The sequence below is a fragment of the Schistocerca serialis genome, chromosome 2 (assembly GCF_023864345.2).
Source record: "Schistocerca serialis cubense isolate TAMUIC-IGC-003099 chromosome 2, iqSchSeri2.2, whole genome shotgun sequence".
Lineage (NCBI taxonomy): Eukaryota > Metazoa > Arthropoda > Insecta > Orthoptera > Acrididae > Schistocerca > Schistocerca serialis.
In genome coordinates, this window is record NC_064639.1 from 904,841,533 (window position 1) to 904,860,799 (window position 19,267).

The window sequence follows — 19,267 nt, forward strand, 5'->3', positions numbered from 1 at the left end:
GTGTCTGTAGAACGTCATCTTCGTGGTGTAGCAATTTTAATGGCCAGTAGTGTACAACAAAACCGGGAGTATGGCGTTGCCAGTAGAGAAGCTGTAACAGCAGAACAGGTGCACCACGAGAGCGCAGTGACTTTGAACGTGGGCGGTCATTGGATGTCATTTTAGTAACAAACCCACCAGAGACATTTCAACGCTTTGAAAGTTGCTCAAGTCGAATGCTGTTGATGTTACTGCGAAGTGGAGACACGAAGGAACAAGCATAGCTAAACCAAGACCAGCCAGACCTCATGTAGTGACGGACAGCGTCCGTCCAGTATTGCCGAGGGTGGTTGTAAAAAATTGCATGAAATGGGCCGAAGGAATCAATGGAGAATTACGAAGTGCTTCCAATGATCCAGTTAGCACAATGAATTTGCGAAGTTAAAAAGAACGAGGTACAACGGTTGAACAGCTCGCCATAGTCACATATTTCTCTAGTCAATGCTAAGACACGCTAGAGTCGGAAGCAACAGAGCGAAGCCTATATATATAGGGCGCCGAGAGGGACAGCACAACATTCGTCAGGAACCACCTGAATATGGCAGCATGTACGTCTGCCGAAATATTGTGGAGAAATTACGACGCTGCCCTGTCGGATACCCGAGAACTGTTCAAAAAAGGTGCCTGAATGTCTGTGGAAAAGTGGTAACCCATACTCCCTCAAGAGCCGAAATCAGGGAAGGTAGCTATATTGGACGCTGGGAACTGGAGCGAAGTCGACATTCTAACTCACCCGAGAAGTGTTCCTTTTGGTTCAGGTCAGGAGTCATGGCAGGCCAGTCCATATCAGGAATACTATTGTCCACAAACCATTGCTTCACAGATGCTGCGTTACTTAAGGGGACCACCACGAAAGACACTACCACCACAACCACCACGAATCGGGTTGCGACAGAGTCGAGCGTGATTTATTACTCCAGATCCCTCGATTGCAGTCATCCAGTACCAGTGGCTTCGCTCTTCTACTTCCGACTCAAGCGTGTCTTTGCATTGACTACAGAAATATGTGACTATGACACCCCCTCCACCGTTCCTCTCCTGGCGTCTTTGGTGTGGCCGGCGCGGCGGCTACTGAAGGTGGTGGGGGAAGCGGCGCTTGGGTCTGAACTGGGTTCTGCAGTCTCCCTGCTACCGCCGTCGGGGGCGGTCCTCTATCTCTGGGACCGCATCTCTCTCTCTCTCTCTCTCTCTCTCTCTCTCTCTCTCTCTCTCTCTCCAGGCTGAGTGCAGGGTTCCAAGTCTGACTAAGTTGAAGGCCACTGTGTTTATTAATTACATCGTCCTGTAGTCGGATTTCGATGGCCTCTTTAGTAACGCAGTCCCAGAAGTAGGAGGTTGAAAGAGTATTTTTGTTTTTTTCGTAGTCCATAGTATGGCCATGTAGAAGAGAGGTGCCGCGAACATAAGCACCATACCGAATTACGCCAGGCCACTAAATCAGCCGTGGCTGATCATTGTATAAAGACTGGCCATACTATGGACTATGAAAAAACAAAAATACTCTGTCAACCTCCTACTTCTAGAACTCCGTTACTAAGGAGGCCATCGAAATCCGACTACAGGACGATGTAATTAATAAACACAGCGGCCTTCAACTTAGTCAGACTTGGAACCCTGCACTCAGCCTGGAGAGAGAGAGAGAGAGAGAGAGAGAGAGATGCGGTCCCAGAGATCGAGGACCGCCCCCGACGGCGGTAGCAGGGAGACTGCAGAACCCAGTTCAGACCCAGGCGCCGCTTCCCCCACCACCTTCAGTAGCCGCCGCGCCGGCCACACCAAAGACACCAGGAGAGGAACGGTGGAGGGGGTGACGGCTAGTGTGGATATATACAGGGTGTTACAAAAAAGTACGGCCAAACTTTCAGGAAACATTCCTCACACACAAAGAAAGAAAAATGTTATGTGGACATGTGTCCGGAAACGCTTACTTTCCATGTTAGAGCTCATTTTATTACTTCTCTTCAAATCACATTAATCATGGAATGGAAACACACAGCAACAGAAAGTACCAGCTTGACTTCAAACACTTTGTTACAGGAAATGTTCAAAATGTCCTCCGTTAGCGAGGATACATGCATCCACCCTCCGTCCCTGATGCAGCCCTGGAGAATGGCGTATTGTATCACAGCCGTCCACAATACGAGCACGAAGAGTCTCTACATTTGGTACCGGGGTTGCGTAGACAAGAGCTTTCAAATGCCCCCATAAATGAAAGTGAAGAGGGTTGAGGTCAGGAGAGCGTGGAGGCCATGGAATTGGTCCGCCTCTACCAATCCATCGGTCACCGAATCTGTTGTTGAGAAGCGTACAAACACTTCGACTGAAATGTGCAGGAGCTCCATCGTGCATGAACCACATGTTGTGTCGTACTTGTAAAGGCACATGTTCTAGCAGCACAGGTAGAGTATCCGTATGAAATCATGATAACGTGCTCCATTGGGCGTAGGTGGAAGAACATGGGGCCCAATCAAGACATCACCAACAATGCCAGCCCAAACGTTCCCAGAAAATCTTTGTTGATGACGTGATTGCACAATTGCGTGCGGATTCTCGTCAGCCCACACATGTTGATCGTGAAAATTTACAATTTGATCACGTTGGAATGAAGCCTCATCTTTAAAGAGAACATCTGCACTGAAATGAGGATTGACACATTGTTGAATGAACCATTCGCAGAAGTGTACCCGTGGAGGCCAATCAGCTGCTGATAGTGCCTGCACACGCTGTACATGGTACGGAAACAACTGGTTCTCCCGTAGCACTCTCCATACAGTGACGTGGTCAACGTTACATTGTACAGCAGCAACTTCTCTGACGCTGACATTAGGGTTATCGTCAACTGCACGAAGAATTGCCTCGTCCATGCAGGTGTCCTCGTCGTTCTAGGTCTTCTCCAGTCGCGAGTCATAGGCTGGAATGTTCCGTGCTCCCTAAGACGCCGATCAATTGCTTCGAACGTCTTCCTGTCGGGATGCCTTCGTTCTGGAAATCTGTCTCGATACAAACGTACCGCGCCACGGCTATTGCCCCGTGCTAATCCATACATCAAATGGGCATCTGATAACTCCGCATTTGTAAACATTGCACTGACTGCAAAACCACGTTCGTGATCAACACTAACATGTTGATGCTACGTACTGATGTGTTTGATGCTAGTACTGTAGAGCAATGAGTCGCATGTCAACACAAGCACTGAAGTCAACATTACCTTCCTTCAACTGGGCCAACTGGCGGTGAATCGAGGAAGTACAGTACATACTGACGAAACTAAAATGAGCTCGAACATGGAAATTAAGCGTTTTTGGACACATTTCCACATAACATCTTTTCTTTATTTGTGTGTGAGGAATGTTTCCTGAAAGTTTGGCCGTACCTTTTTGTAACAGCATATATATATATATATATATATATATATATATATATATATATGGCGCCGAGAGGGACAGCACAGCATTCGTCAGGAACCACCTGAAGACGGCAGCGTGTACTTCTGCCGAAATATTGTGGAGAAATTACGACGCTACCCGGTCGGATACCCGAGAACTGTTCAAATTGGAAACACGCCGGGGAAACTTCAGATCGCATTCAGGCACCTGATTGAAACTGTCCCCAGCATAGTCCAAGTCTTCACTAAGGAGAAGGGTGAATACATCCCATATTATTGTCCACTAATAGATGTTTGGATACATCTGATCACTTAGTGCGCTTGAATATAAGACTGTGCGGCCAAGATCATGTTGGACCGTCAGGGGATATGAAACGTACGCAAAGGAGGGCGAGGAAAATGGTTACAGACTAGTCTGACAGACGAGAGAGCGTGGGGAGATGCTGTGAAACAGGAATGTTAAGCATGCAAACAAATACGCTGTATATTTATCGCAATCTGCTGGCAATATTTCACGAACAGACTGTCTGCGAGGAAGCTACCAATCTTCTTCGGCCTCCTTACACTTCGATGTAGTTCTGCTCGCACAATACAATCTGGCTAACAGCATTCAGCAGTTCGGGCAGGGGCGCACAAGCAGTTCATCTCCCCATGCTTCGCACGCAGAACGAGCGGAGGAAAAAAAACTGAAATGTATGGTGCAATAAAAAGCACCCTCGCCCGCACATTTTACAGTGACGGGTGGAAATACTTTTGCAGAGATGATGAGACGCAAAAGGGCGCTGGTGAACTGGCAGAGAGGGCCAGTGAACAACCGAAAGGCTGAGAGAGAGAGAGAGAGAGAGAGAGAGACTGGTGACCAACTGTGTGGACATCAGCGGCGATTACACGGAAAATTCGAGGTCTGTTCTAGACTTTTGCAAAACATTTCCCGATAGGGGGCCGCCTATTCACGTTGTCGCAGAGATTAACGTTTCGCCCACTATGGCAAGTGGCTGACACCTTACTAGTAAATAACCCGATACAATACGAAGTTTTACAAACGAATACGCTCGTTGCATTAAATTAATAAAAAATTACAGAATTCCAAAAATACATTCGGTGTTTCGTATTTTTACTATGCAGACAACACTGAAACAGCCAGTGACAATCAATGCCCACTGAAGTTTGGTATGATCTTTTACTTCCAGCATGAATTTCCACGTTTTTAGTTATAGACAATGTCCGCTCGAGCGGGTGAAGAAAAACTGAGCCCGCACTCTCATGAAGTTTAAAGGAATTCTGATTGTGGAAGTGGTATCTACATATGGATTGGTTATCGGATTTAATTTCTCAACACGATTCCCTGTCACTATGTTATTATAGTGATTTAAAAGTTCAGTACAATTAAGAATGCAAAGGAGTGCCAACTTATAGTATTTAAAATAGGCAGCAAAATTTGACTCACGTGTATGTTATAGCATTTTCATGAACAGTCGCTAGTCCAATTTGGACGCGTACTAATGTGTACCATATTGTTACTGAGGACCGCATTCATCATTATTTTTAACAACTCTCACTTTCATGAAGTTAAATGGAAACATTTACAAAAGAAACATTCAGTACTTAAATGAAACAATTCAGCCTAAACACTTTAAGCAGCAACAAAACTTTGGACCAAGCGAGGTGGCGCAGTGGTTAGCACTCTGCACTCGCATTCGGGAGGACGACGGTTCAAACCCGCGTCTGGCCATCCTGATGTAGATTTTCCGTGATTTCCCTAAATCGCTTCACGCAAATGCCGGCATGGTTCTTTTGAAAGGGTACGGCCGACTTCCTTCCCAATCCTTCCCTAATCCGATGGGACCGATGACCTCGCTGTTTTGTCACCTCCTCCAAATCAACCAACCTTAACCTTTCGATAATATACTTTCTACATTAATTTTGGATATATAATGATCATCTCTCAATAAGAACGTTGATAAATTCACACAGAAATGGCACGTTAAATGAAGTCGGAAACAGATTCACAATCATTAACTAACTTAATTTCTCCGAACTACTAAATTCTGCAAAAAATTAAATTCTACTTTCCAGTCTCAAGCACTATCCTAGGGAAAAATGTTTCTTAAAGTTTGTAACGTAAAGTGTATGTTCGAGAAAACGGCCAGAGAGAAGTTTTAAAATGTGCGAGAGAGTGCGATCGCTGTCGCGCTGCACGCGACTTCCCGGATGGCCTATGTGCATCGACAAAGGACGGGACAGCCCGCGGAGAATGGAGCAGTAGGGGTTTCTCGCCATTAGTAGGGAGAAAGCGGCAGACATTCAGCCCGAGCCGCAAGAGCTTGCCCGGTACAGTGGCGGCTTTTGCTGCAGTATGGAAAGATGGCCATATTGAAATACTTCATAATTCTACAATAATTCGATACTTCATAGTATGACAGTAGCAAACATATCAGCGTGTTTACGACATTGAGGCGCATTGATTTAGACTTTCATTTTATAAATATCATAGAACTGTAGAAGCTAGCTGAGCACAATAAATATACTTACAATAGTCACTGCACATTAGTAACTAATGAACGCTTCGTGCGATCTTTGTAAACGAAGTACTGGATGATACTTGACGACTCTATCTACGAATGTAAAAGTCACTCACTGATACATATTTTATTTTTTGAATTATTGCGTTTTATATCTTTTTATTATGTAAATGTGTTAGAGCATCGTACCCTTATTAACTGTTTCTGTATGATTACTAAAAGTTATTTTTGGCGAGAATTAAAACCGTTGTACCTTGCTGTAAGAATTCGTACCGTAAATAGTCTGAGCGTGAAAATCGCATCAGTTGAGCTTATATTGCACATATTTTAACGAATACTCTTTATTATTTGCCATAAGCGTGTATGCGCTAAATCTTGTTTACGTAATTGCTTGTATATTTTTATATGAACAATGCCGTATATTTCGTCTCAACAAAGTAGGGGACAATGTTCTTTAACTTAAGCCTCGTACCTAATCTGTAGCTTCACTATTATGCAAATGCTGCTCCATTTTATAGATTTTAGTAAATCATGATGTTTGATGGGGGAACGATTGTTTCTCAATGGCGCGAGTGGTGAGACTCTGGGACATTCTAATAGCTACGTGGGATTTTTGGGAGAGGTGATAAATGAACACTTGGTGTCGAGAGGTGGTGGAGAGTAGAAAAACTTCTTGGGAAAATATAATACGGTGAACTTCGTGTCGGGCCACGATAAAGAGAGGACTTGGTGTGGAGACGTGATAAGTGTGTGACCATCCGGTCTGCCGAGGGCTGTTGGCAAGCGGGGTGCACTCAGCCCTCGTGAGGCCAACTGAAGAGCTACTTGATTGAGAAGTAACGGCTCCGGTCTCGTAAACTGACAAAACGGCCGGGAGTGTAGTGTGCTAACCACAGGCCCCTCCGTATCCGCATCCAGTGACGTCTGTGGGCTGGGGATGACACGGCGGCCGGTCGGTACCGTTGGACCTTCCAAGGCCTGTTCGGGCGGAGTTAGATAATAACCTTTTGCTGCTATTTATTATTATTAATTGCAATTTGTGGTTGATTAAAATTTCCTTTAACTTGTCAGTGCTTCAGTTGTTTGACTGGAGTATCATAATCTGCAACTGTTACTTCGGCTATCTTAACTAACGAGCATGAAAGCAGACGTGCACGGCTCCACCCCAAGATAATATCGAGTCACATTTTCTGGTCAGAGTCGTGCGTAGCCCAATTACCAACGGACCACCAAATCCCTTAGTTTTGGTACATCACAAATATGGCTTCTCGTCAGAGAACTGATTAGAAAATCTGCCGTCCGCATTACTTACCACTTGGTCCGTGGCAACTTGAATAAACTTCTCACACAGAAAGAAAAAAAAACATTGTTTTAGATGTTTGACAATCATTAAGTTCTTTCGTTAAATATTTTTCGCATATAGTGGCAGTAAGGTTCAAATTTAACGATTTGGCAAAGGAGTCCGTACCAGGCAGTATGTACAGTATTAATCATGGCCTATACATCTGAAATAATACATACATTCGACATAAATAGGGATCAAAACATTTACAATACTACAGGGTATTCTCTGTAAAGGCGGTAAAAAGAGTTGGATGTTTTATTTTATTACAGACTCTGCGGCCTCTTTGCACATCAGACTCTCGCACGGCATCTCTGTCGTATCGTATTTTTGCTCACTGTACCAGTGCAACCGCTTGGTTACGTACAACGGAGCCCAGTGTGGCGTTTGCTCGTAACGCACGCAGACACAGTTACATTGCTCACCCTACGCTTTCCTCCTCCTTTTCACCCTGCCGGGTTAGGTAACTGTTCGGCAGCTCCTACGCTGGCCTGGCGCGCTCCCACACAAAGCTTGCAGCACCTTTTCGCTTGGCAACTTGACGAAGCCCGAGCACAGAGATACTTCTCCCTTGCTTTTCCTTGCCTGACGTTGCAATATCTTTACTATAGATCAATTCTACACATGAATCAGTCATTTTCGGTATGCCATAAACATCATACAATACATTCACGATCTTCAACACTCTAAAATAATGTCACTCTCTCAGTTATTTACAAATTTTATAAAAGGGAAATACATGCAACTGTAATATGCAGGTGGAGTCGGCCCAAGTAAAAACTGCTCGTCATGGCGTTCATGCGACACCCAGTGTCCATGGAAAGCGTCTATTTGTTTCCATTTACATGCAAAATGAATTTTAAAGCGAAGTTTTATACGTCCACTCGAAAGAGAAACCACAAATTAGTCTAGTGCGATATTCGGTGTATTGCTGTGAATTAGCCGAGACAGTAAAACACGAATAATCAGTACTCCGGTAGAGACGAATAGCAGCGCTGGTATGGCGGTAGCACAGGTCCCGGGCAGGGCGCATGAGACGCGACAAGTTCTCCATGTTCTACTGTCCATCTCACTACGTATCGCTAAATCGAATGTCGCACCAGATTAAACTGAAACAGCGCTATCGAATGGGTACGTAAAATTCCACTTTAAAATTCATTTTGTTTGTAACGGCAAACAAACCGACACTTTCCAGCCACTGGGCGTCGCAAGAAAGACTTGATGGCCAATGTTTGTGTCGGCTGACTTCAGCTACCAATTGCAACAATGCAACGGCAAATGACTAACGAAAAATACAGACAATGCACCCGACGACTGTCAGGAGAGACACCTGCTGTATCACTAGTCCTGAACACTAGCTCTGTGGTCATCATAAGGCTGAAGAACCGCAAGTCTCTAGTGCTCTTGGTTGAGATGCTTAAGTCTTGTGGGCAAATCGTCCAGAGTGGAAATGCGGACGTAAGGACATCGCAGTTTTTATTTTGAATTGTCCCAAACAAGAATGGGACTAACGGACTTGCTCTACAAACGCAATGACGCGATGGCTGAATTACCTTCGACGAAATGAAGCCATACTATGCACTGTACATTTTGATGGTCTAACCCAGAGAACTAAATATCTAAAGGTACTGGTCTATAAGACCAGTAGTAGAAACGTCAAAATTTGAAAAAGTAATGCCTTTTAAAATATTTGAAGAAATTTCGAGATTCCTACATTTTTGCAATAATCAAACTGCCGACAGTGCCAACCGGCTTCGAAAGGTAACAACTATCAGCAACCTCATGAATGAGAAATTTAAAGGAATACAGACATTGGATGAAAATGTCAGTATAGACGAATCCTCAGTTGAATATAAAGAACGTTTAGCATTTAAACAATTTGATTCATCGTAAAGAGCGAGAACTGGATGAAGTATTTATAAGCTGTGTGTGTGAAGTGGAAGTTATTGTTAAACTGTCAAAATGTATACTGGTCAGGGTAAAATTGGTCGGAATAATAACATATCAAATGTCATGGACTTGTCAAAATCCGCACTGAATAAGGGCTATACTGTGTTTCTTGACAACTGATATTCCTCCCCCACACTATTTTTAAAATTACACCAGAAAAATACAATTTATCTGCGCACTACGCATCAAGAGGCAAAACATTAAAAAATAGACAAAAACATAAGAATGTTTATGGAGACGTAATAATTTGTTGGCTCTGAGATGGAAAGATTAAAATGACGTGTCTTTGATATCAACGAGACGCGAAGTAGAGAGATACCTAGACACATAGACAAAAAACTTAGAAAAACAATGAAGCCCAAATGCATCCGCGAATACGATAAGGTTGGCCTGTTTTCACACGTGAGGAAAATCCTCAAAGGAACCGAAAACTTTTTCTATTTATTTCAGATGCGATTCTGTTCAACACGTGCATAATCCATCAAAAAAGCACACAGTCAAAGAAAGGAAACTTGTGGTGTTAATTACCAAATAAATCTAGCAGAGGTACTTTCAAAAAATGTCCAGTTACTGGGGTACGAAAAGAGAGGAAAATCTTCACTAGGTGAAACACGTCTTCGACTCAAAGCTCAATACTGGGCCCATTTCCCTAACACATACATCCGATGCCAACAATTACATTCAACAGGGGTGTGCAATGTTTGCATAGAACACAAAGTACAAAGCGAGATGACGTGAATATACACGGAGTGTAAAGTGATGCCACATCTACCACAATGCTTTCAAAATCACCATGCCGTGCAGGAGTACTAACTTCTAGAGTTGTCCTATTTTCCTATTAGGAAATCGTTCAAGATTAACATTCCTTCTCGTAATTAAGTTTCTTTGTTGGCAATATCTACTTCCAGGTGTCTTGTTATTACATTTTTTCTGAAGGACCCACAGATGACGCCCAAGGTTTTAAATTTCACGCGAGACTCCTCTTCTGGACGTCAACACTAATTTAATTAATGAAGACGTCCGCAAGCAGAGTAGCGCTGAAAAAAACTCAGCGTGTAACTACATGACAGGTATTGCTGATGTCTCCAGCATTACGCTTGCCTGTTTAGCATGCGTCGTCTCCAACCGCCTGGGCAAGTACTTCATCGCAGTAAATGGAACGGCAAGTTAAGACACTGCTGAGTGAGTTGCCATTTTAGTGCGGGCATCAGGGCGCAGCCTGCGGCTCATTACCTGCTTTACTGCAGTGCCGACTGAGTCCGTCGCTTTCCGACCGAGGGGGCGCGATACAGCACGCGTGTTCACGGCAACCTCGGCGCTGCCGCGCGGCAGCCCTAATGAGGAATCGAGCCTTGTCCAGTTTACGTCTGCTAGAGCTCCAACACTCGACGTGCAGCGATGTGATATATGGAGCACGTCATAAATCCGCTGCACAGCTCGCAGACAGGATGTTGGCACAGGTTAACGCGCAGGGGCTGCGTCGGACAGTGTATGGAGGCTGCGCCGCCGCCCGGGTGTACACAGTGTAGAGTGGCTGCCTTCCGCTACGGCAGGCGGCACGCACCGTGACTCACGCCACGCACGGAGACACAGCCTCCTTCGCCTCCGCAGGCGGTTTGCTCCTCGGGCAGGCGGGGGCTCGTAATCGATTCCCAATATGGAGGCTGGCTCCCTTGCCTGGGCCTGCCCTGTTCCTCAAACGTGCCGAGAGGTCGGCCCCACGGCGCGCGCCCAGTCGCGCCCGGGTCAACCCACTAGAACGGAAGGCGGACTGAGACCCGCCCACTAGCAGGCACAACCGCCACTGTCTAGACTGCGCCTCTCTCGCTTACAGCGAGATCCTGCATTTCGTAAGAGTTCGACAGACATTCCGCAACTGCATCTGGAGTCACGCACTTCTGCAGGCCCATCCGTCGCCACACACGCGGTTGGCTACGAGAGCCGAGTATTAAATTTTTACGAAGAGACTGAAAGCCAGCTATTTTTATGATACAAACCGTATTATTATTTCCCAAAGTATTCGAGATCAAATATTTATACACTGCTGCGCACTCCGAAAAATAGGCACACAGCCATACATACAAGCACCGAGTTTGTTAGTATTCAGGTGCTTCCAACAGAGGGCGCCATAGGCAACATAGATTTCCTGCTTACGCTATACGTCACTCAAATAGTTCCAACATGCGCGACCATCAAACGCGGATATATCGGAATGCACGCCCTACTCACCATTAACCGGTTTAAAAGTATTCGCACAGTATTAAGCACTACCTCAGGACAGCATCGGGACGGTGTCTACAACCGCTCGCGAGAAGGTCCCAGCCGGACATTCTACAAGTGATCCTGGTTATCATTCACCCGGTTCAGGACTAGACCGGAGTTGAAAACTGATCACTGTACTTCAAACTGAAGATGCAAAGGAATTACAAACATTAGCTGCCAGTGGGCATTGATTTGAATGAATATCCCGGCTTGAAAATGTGTGTCGGGCCGGGATTCGAACCCGGGTCTCTTGCTTAGTAAACAGGTGCGCTGACCACTGCGCCATCCGAGCACAGTGCTCATCGCAGCTGCACAGACTACCCTAGCCCGCCTCCCGTCAGATCCAAATTTTGAACTTGCACCACGCACTACTGATGTAGTGTCCCTGCTAATTACTCGACGATTCTCGTCAAGTCCGGAGTAGTATTGCCACGCACGATCTTCATACTAAAGCATTATAAAGTTTCGTACGTAAAACTATTGTAAGTTTTCGCTAATCTGGGTTGATATTATTTTTCCGTAGACGATGCGTAACCCTCTTTGGCACTGAGAAGAGGATGTACAGTTGCTGTGTGCAAGCGAAGCACCAAATAACAACCAATTACTTTCGGTACTTAAGTTTCTCTTCCTGTCACATATTTGTTACCAACAGGATTTTCTGAATACAATGCACAGTTTTCCATATTTTCGAACCAAGTTTGGAAGCTTTTTTTCACTCTAATGCTGGTAGCTAAAAAAAAAATATGGAGATGAAAGTAGATGCTCGCGCATCTTTTGTTTGGCAAAAACGGAACAAAAACAACTCTTAGGCTATAAATCAGGTGAACACGGGCCGCGAAACAAGTCCACGTTTATCTCTGTCAAATTATTCAATATGTGACGTGCTTTGTGACAGCTGGTAATGTCACACTGAAGAATGATTCGGCTTTTTCGGGTAGTTTTTCCCAATTTCGTCGATGACTTTGCTACGAAACAAGCTGGGATATTTTTACTTCCCCTCTTGTTTTGCCGTCTGCTTCCTTAAATTCCCTTTTTCAATTCTGAGTACTTACTATTAACATACGTGAGTATAATCAGCATTTCCATAAAAGAGAAACGCTGGCCCTCAGTTTTGAAGAATATAACATCAGATCTAATTTTGTGCTTAGTTTTGTGTACGTAATTGATTTTCTAATTTATTTTGACTATGACTTGTTAGTATATTTCATTGTAAGGTGAAATCACTAATTGTTTCCTAACAATTTCTATTGTTGACTTATAAACAAATATAAATTCTATAATAATTATAAACATCAGGAAGACGAAACACTAGCATTATTTAAGTATTTATTTGGCTCTATTCGAAACCATGTTAGTAATTAACTGTTTTGTCAGAAGTATCGTTTGCAAGACTATATATGTTAATTTCAACATTCAAACAAACAATACGGCTTAACCCATGTAGTAGAAGAAACTGTTAAAAAGGAGTTAATCTAATCAGTTAAGTTTTGATTGTAATTTTTGTAAATTAAACATCGAGCAATGTATAGTTTCAGTATCTATTATTGTGAGGAGATATAAGGGCCCGAATTTTGGTCCCAAAACAGTAAGTCCACGGCCGAGTTTTAGACGACAAACCTGTGTTCATTAGAACAACAATGCTTCTACTTAACTGTGAAATCTTTGTGGTTAGGTTTTTACTGCTCGTAGATGTTCAATAGTAAACTATTGTAGCAGTATGTGGAGGTTTGCCTGCAAACTATTAATGAGACTTATTGATAGTTAAACAATAGTGGACTGGCCATATAACTGTGTGGTTGTGAACAGTGAAAGTAAACATTTGTGAAACGCAAATGTGCACCTGTCGGCTACATCATTTACAGTACACAGTACTGCACGTCCACCCCCTCTTTTTTTAGCCAGTACGTCGACACTGAGGACAATCAACAAACGAAGAAAAATATGTAGGCAAACCGTCACAACTCCTTTCAGACAACGTGTTTTACACTATTAACCGTTCTTCGCCTATCTACAGCTGTGGTTGCCACATTTGTATTGTAATCAAAGAAACAAACGATCATTTTCTGGGAAGCACTTCCCGCGGCAGAAAATCTTGTTATGTTGGTTCCGAACCTCAGTATGGTTCATGACGACGCCAGCCTGGCAGACTTAGAGTGGAAGGAAAGCAATTCTGTTTAAGTGAAGTCCACGAACCTATGTTTTCTTGTAAAGACACCACCATTCACTGACTGAATGACTGATCGGTAAAGTCCGCAGCTGGTGGTCGTGCGGTAGCGTTCTCGCTTCCCGCGCCTGGGTTCCCGGGTTCGATTCCCGGCGGGGTCAAGGATTTTCTCTGCCTCGTGATGACTGGGTGTTGTGTGATGTCCTTAGGTTAGTTAGGTTTAAGCAGTTCTAAGTTCTAGGGGACTGATGACCATAGATGTTAAGTCCCATAGTGCTCAGAGCCATTTGAACCATTTGATTGGGAAAATCTTTGGGAAACAGTCACGTCGCTTAAGCACTTTACCGTTTCGCCCAATCTCAGGAACAGCCCAACACAGATTAGCCGTGGTGTACGAACTTACGAGCATCCCCACCTGATACGTGACTTATTGTCACCGGAAGCAATAGCTGTACATCTAAAAGAAGACGGGCGTGCCTAAGGGAAGTGAAGTGTGACCGCGCGTACTACTAACGACACAGTAACACCGTCCATGACTGATAGCGCACTCTGCCGTCGTCTGCAGAGACGAGACGGCGCTAAGTGGAACACGTGGTGCTCACCCACTGCCCTCTTACGGGCGATTCTTCGAGAAGTTGAGTATTCTAACTACACATTCCATATCCCCTAAGGAAAGTCGTCATAAATAAACCACACTTGCAACACTAAAAGAAAAAAAATTATTTCTTTACTCACTACTGAAATTATCAGTAGTTCAGTAAGGAGCTTAAGATTCAGCCACGAAAATCTCTGATCATTTGCCCAATACTAAATAATTTCTCACAGGCAGCAAATTAAATTTCAAATCACGAATAATTTCTTATGGATACCACCACCTATTCCGAAGACGAGATACTAGCTGCACGTAAACATCAAAGCTGGCCCACATGGAAAGGTTAGAACCCGTCACGGCACTGCTATGGCCACGGTGAGAACTCTGATGTGCGAGGAAGATTAGTTTCATGCTTGATGGACAAAAACTGTGCCCCAACTCACAAATTGATCTGAATGTCCTTGCAGATGTACAGAGAATGACCTCATGGACGGAAGGACAAGTGCATTCTATGTGGCCGAACTGTAGTCTAATCCAACAAAATTTAATTTCTCTTATTCTCAATTTCTTTTTGTGCTATTTTGAATTTTATGCGTCTTTTTATGAGTATTTGTGTTTTGTGTGCGTTTTGAACATATTTACATTTACGTATTCTTAGCACAAATAGATAAATAAACGAAGCGACTACTTTAATCCGCAAAATTGCCAATTTGAAGGGAAAAATATAAAGATCCGTATGACACTACGCTGGGAGATCCTGATGTTCTTCAGCCGCCTGATCGGAAAGGGTTTCCCTCCTCCGCGCACAATGGTCAATCCCGGCCCACAATGCCGTACCCTGATTTCCAAATACACCTCTACAGTGTACGTGACCATTGGGTGTGACGACATGCTTTTGTTGCACGATGAAGCACGGGGAAAGTGGAGACCTAGTACCGGTACGCAGCCTACTCGCCTCGAACAGCACCGAGCTTAAAAAGTCCCCATCGGACGGACGGATCACCATCAGCGGTGTCACGTGCCCACACTCCATGTGCCACTGCGCAGAGCTTTGGAATTTACTTCAGAACATTGTTGCGAAGGCTGGTGATCGGGAACTCTAAGCCACCACCTCTCCTCCGCTTACCGAGCAAATACTGGCAGCAAAAATTTTTCCACCACCTTGACTCGAACCGGCTACCTCTAAATCGATCACCGCCGCACAAGCGTGCGTTACTGATCTCGGGTACGCTGGTGAGTATTACCAGAGGAACTTCTTGTCGCACGAAGAGCAAATTCTTGGGATGCGCAGTACGCCTACTGCAGTCACAGTCCAGACTACCGCTGCTGAGGATACCGGCAGTTCTTGCGCCACATGAAACGAGGAAGGTCAAAATCTGGGAGAATAACAGTCTGGTTATCGGCTCGCAAGATGCCTTGCCGGGGTGAAGAGGATTTCGAGGCAGACTCTGCGTTGAAAGGGCGGTTAACGGCTCATGGCTGCAGAGACACTCGGGATTACATCGTGCACAAGAAGTGATTGGTTCTTCTGGATTCTGCCCCATAAATGGCCAAGACCTCGCTGTCTTCTTGTATGAGTTGGCGTCAAGTTCCTTAGCACCGGAGAGCCACTGAGCAAAAGTAGGCAGAAGCGCACCACTACGACGAGGATGGCTTGTGGATGCTCACTTGGATTACGTATTACGTGGTAGCTTCAGTCATTCAAAGGCAAGTGACACGAAGGCGAGGTGACCCACTACCCCACGGCACTCCATCTTCTCACGCTTATTCTCGGGTATCTGAATCTCTGGCCATGTTCCAGTCCCAACTCGACTGTTGCTTCAGTAGCCGGATACCTCGTGCATGCAATCTCTATTTCCTCAGTATCTTTGTGTAAAATCAACTGCCTATTGTTGTTGTTGTTGTGGTCTTCAGTCCTGAGACTGGTTTGATGCAGCTCTCCATGCTACTCTATCCTGTGCAAGCTTCTTCATCTCCCAGTACCTACTGCAACCTACATCTTTCTGAATCTGCTTAGTGTATTCATCTCTTGGTCTCCCCCTACGATTTTTACCCTCCACGCTGCCCTCCAATACTAAATTGGTAATCCCTTGATGCCTCAGAACATGTCCTACCAACCGATCCCTTCGTCTGGTCAAGTTGTGCCACAAACTTCTCTTCTCCCCAATCCTATTCAATACTTCCTCATTAGTTATGTGATCTACCCATCTAATCTTCAGCATTCTTCTGTAGCACCACATTCCGAAAGCTTCTATTCTCTTCTTGTCCAAACTATTTATCGTCCATGTTTCACTTCCATACATGGCTACACTCCATACGAATACTTTCAGAAATGACTTCCTGACACTTAAATCAATACTGGATGTTAACAAATTTCTCTTCTTCAGAAACGCTTTCCTTGCCATTGCCAGTCTACATTTTATATCCTCTCTACTTCGACCATCATCAGTTATTTTGCTCCCCAAATAGCAAAACTCCTTTACTACTTTAGTGTCTCATTTCCTAATCTAATACCCTCAACATCACCCGACTTAATTCGACTACATTCCATTATTCTCGTTTTGCTTTTGTTGATGTTCATCTTATATCCTCCCTTCAAGACACCATCCATTCCGTTCAACTGCTCTTCCAAGTCCTTTGCTGTCTCTGACAGAATTACAATGTCATCGGCGAACCTCAAAGTTTTTATTTCTTCTCCATGGATTTTAATACCTACTCCGAATTTTTCTTTTGTTTCCTTTACTGCTTGCTCAATATACAGATTGAATAACATCGGGGAGAGGCTACAACCCTGTCTCACTCCCTTTCCAATCACTGCTTCCCTTTCATGTCCCTCGACTCTTATAACTGCCACCTGGTTTCTGTACAAATTGTAAATAGCCTTTCGCTGCCTGTATTTTACCCCTGCCACCTTTAGAATTTGAAAGAGAGAGTTCCAGTCAACATTGTCAAAAGCTTTCTCCAAGTCTACAAATGCTAGAAATGTAGGTTTGCCCTTCCTTAATCTTTCTTCTAAGATAAGTCGTAAGATCAGTATTGCCTCACGTGTTCCAGTATTTCTATGGAATCCAAACTGATCTTCCCCGAGGTCGGCTTCTACTAGTTTTTCCATTCGTCTGTAAAGAATTCGTGTTAGTATTTTGCAGCTGTGGCTTATTAAACTGATTGTTCGGTAATTTTCACATCTGTCAACACCTGCCTATTAGCTATCTCAAAGGCATAGCCTTAGTCCCTCTTCTTTAGCCGCGACTGAAACATTCAAAAATTCAAACAATACCTCCTCTGTTCCGTCAATATTCTTTATAAGCAGTGTATTTAAGAAAAAAGAATCTTCTGCTTTTTCCATACACTTAGAGAATCTGCCATTTATTTTGATGTTCTTAATCTGAAAAGATTTCAGCCAAAAGTGTTACAGATTGTTTAATCGCGTGCGTGTCTCAGAATTCTGGCTTCCTTCTGTGCGTATTTAGCAATTTTTCATGATGATTTTACGAAATGGATTGTAGACTACTTGACTGACAGTCCTATTTGTAGTTTACGACGTAAGCATGAAACGCTAGCAACAACTATTACCGACGCGATAATATTATAATAAAATTGCGGCGCCTTCAATCTCTTCAATATCCGATGCTGTTTCACATCGCGGGCGAAAAAAGTATAACCTCCTTAACGATGTCAGGATCCACTAGGGCCACCAATTAGTACCGCCGATACCTGGTTTGCACTTTAAATAGTTGTAGAACTAAAGAAAGTTGTTTCATTTGCTCTGAAGAGGGCATGTAGTGGGGAAATGCTATATTAACCTACATTAGTATATAAATATAAATCGTTATTTAACGTTGTTATGTATCCTTCATAGTTGAGTGGTCAGCGGGGCAGAATGTCATGCGATGGATTCCCGGCCGGGAAGCAGCCTTTACCAGGAATGGCATGATCAATCTCCATGACTGTCGTATGTGGTCTACAGATAATCCTCAGCGAATGGTTGAGACGTTTCATCAGCATAGGCTCAGCATCAGTGTGTGGACAGGGATTCTTGGCGACCACATTTGTGGACCGGTCATTATGCCACAACACTTCGATGGAGGAACATGCCTGGACTTCCTGCGGAATACATAGCCTGGGCCGCTTGAGAATGTACCTTTGGCAATACGACAGATTACTTGTTTTCTGCATGACGGAACACCACCTCACTTCCGCATTACGGTTTGCCAACGCCTCAACATCTTCCCCGGACGTTGGATAGGACGCGGAGGCCCTGTGGCATTGTCTGCCAGATCACAGAACTTAAACTCCTTGGATCTTTAGCTCTGGAAGCATCTGAAAAGCATTGTGTATGCTGAACCCGTTCCTGATAAGCAGACCCTCCAACAGCCTGTTCACGACGCATGTGACGCAATTGGGAGACAGTGCGGCAATCCACGATACGAGTGAATGCGCGCACTGCATCCCATGAAGGCCACTTTAAACACCTGTTGTGACGTGGATGCGATGCAGCTCTGTACTGTGTTCCGGGACGATTTGTTGTTGCACGCTCGCCGTCCATTTCCGGACACATGTTCTTAGGACCTTTCTTCCTCCATTTCCTGTCAGGAATCCGTCCTTGCACTTTGTCGGTTTCATTAGTGTTCACGCTGTGTGTGTGTATTATATGTACAGTTAGCGAAGTTCTCGAAAGGTTTTGACCGATGATATTTCTGCCTCATAACTTCTATTTTTTAAGCAAAGATTGAAAACACAGCAATGTGCTGCTTTGTTTCATTCCCGTCAGTCGTTTTTCACAGAAAACAGGAGTTGTAGCTCATCTACTTATCATTAGAATACTAATATGGAATTTGAATTTGCTATAACAACAATAAACAAGGTTCAAGGTCAGAGAGAGGGTGGGGTGGAGGTGCGGAAAGGGACAGCGAGAGGGGATGGAGTGAGGAGGAAATTGACATAGAGAAGGCGAGGGGGGGATGGAACAAGGCGGGGAGGGAGGTGGGGGGGGGGGGGAGAAGAGAGATTT

General features: G+C 44.4%; 1 protein-coding gene and 1 non-coding gene across 4 annotated transcripts in view; both read right to left on the minus strand.

Annotated features, from left to right (window-relative positions):
- LOC126458256 (ubiquitin carboxyl-terminal hydrolase 31) overlaps positions 1 to 19,267 on the minus strand; it is a 359,092-nt gene that overhangs the window by 168,744 nt on the left and 171,081 nt on the right. The gene's annotated exons all lie outside the window — the stretch shown is intronic.
- Positions 11,720 to 11,792, minus strand: Trnas-acu (transfer RNA serine (anticodon ACU)). The gene has a single exon. It is a non-coding gene; the product is annotated as a tRNA-Ser (tRNA).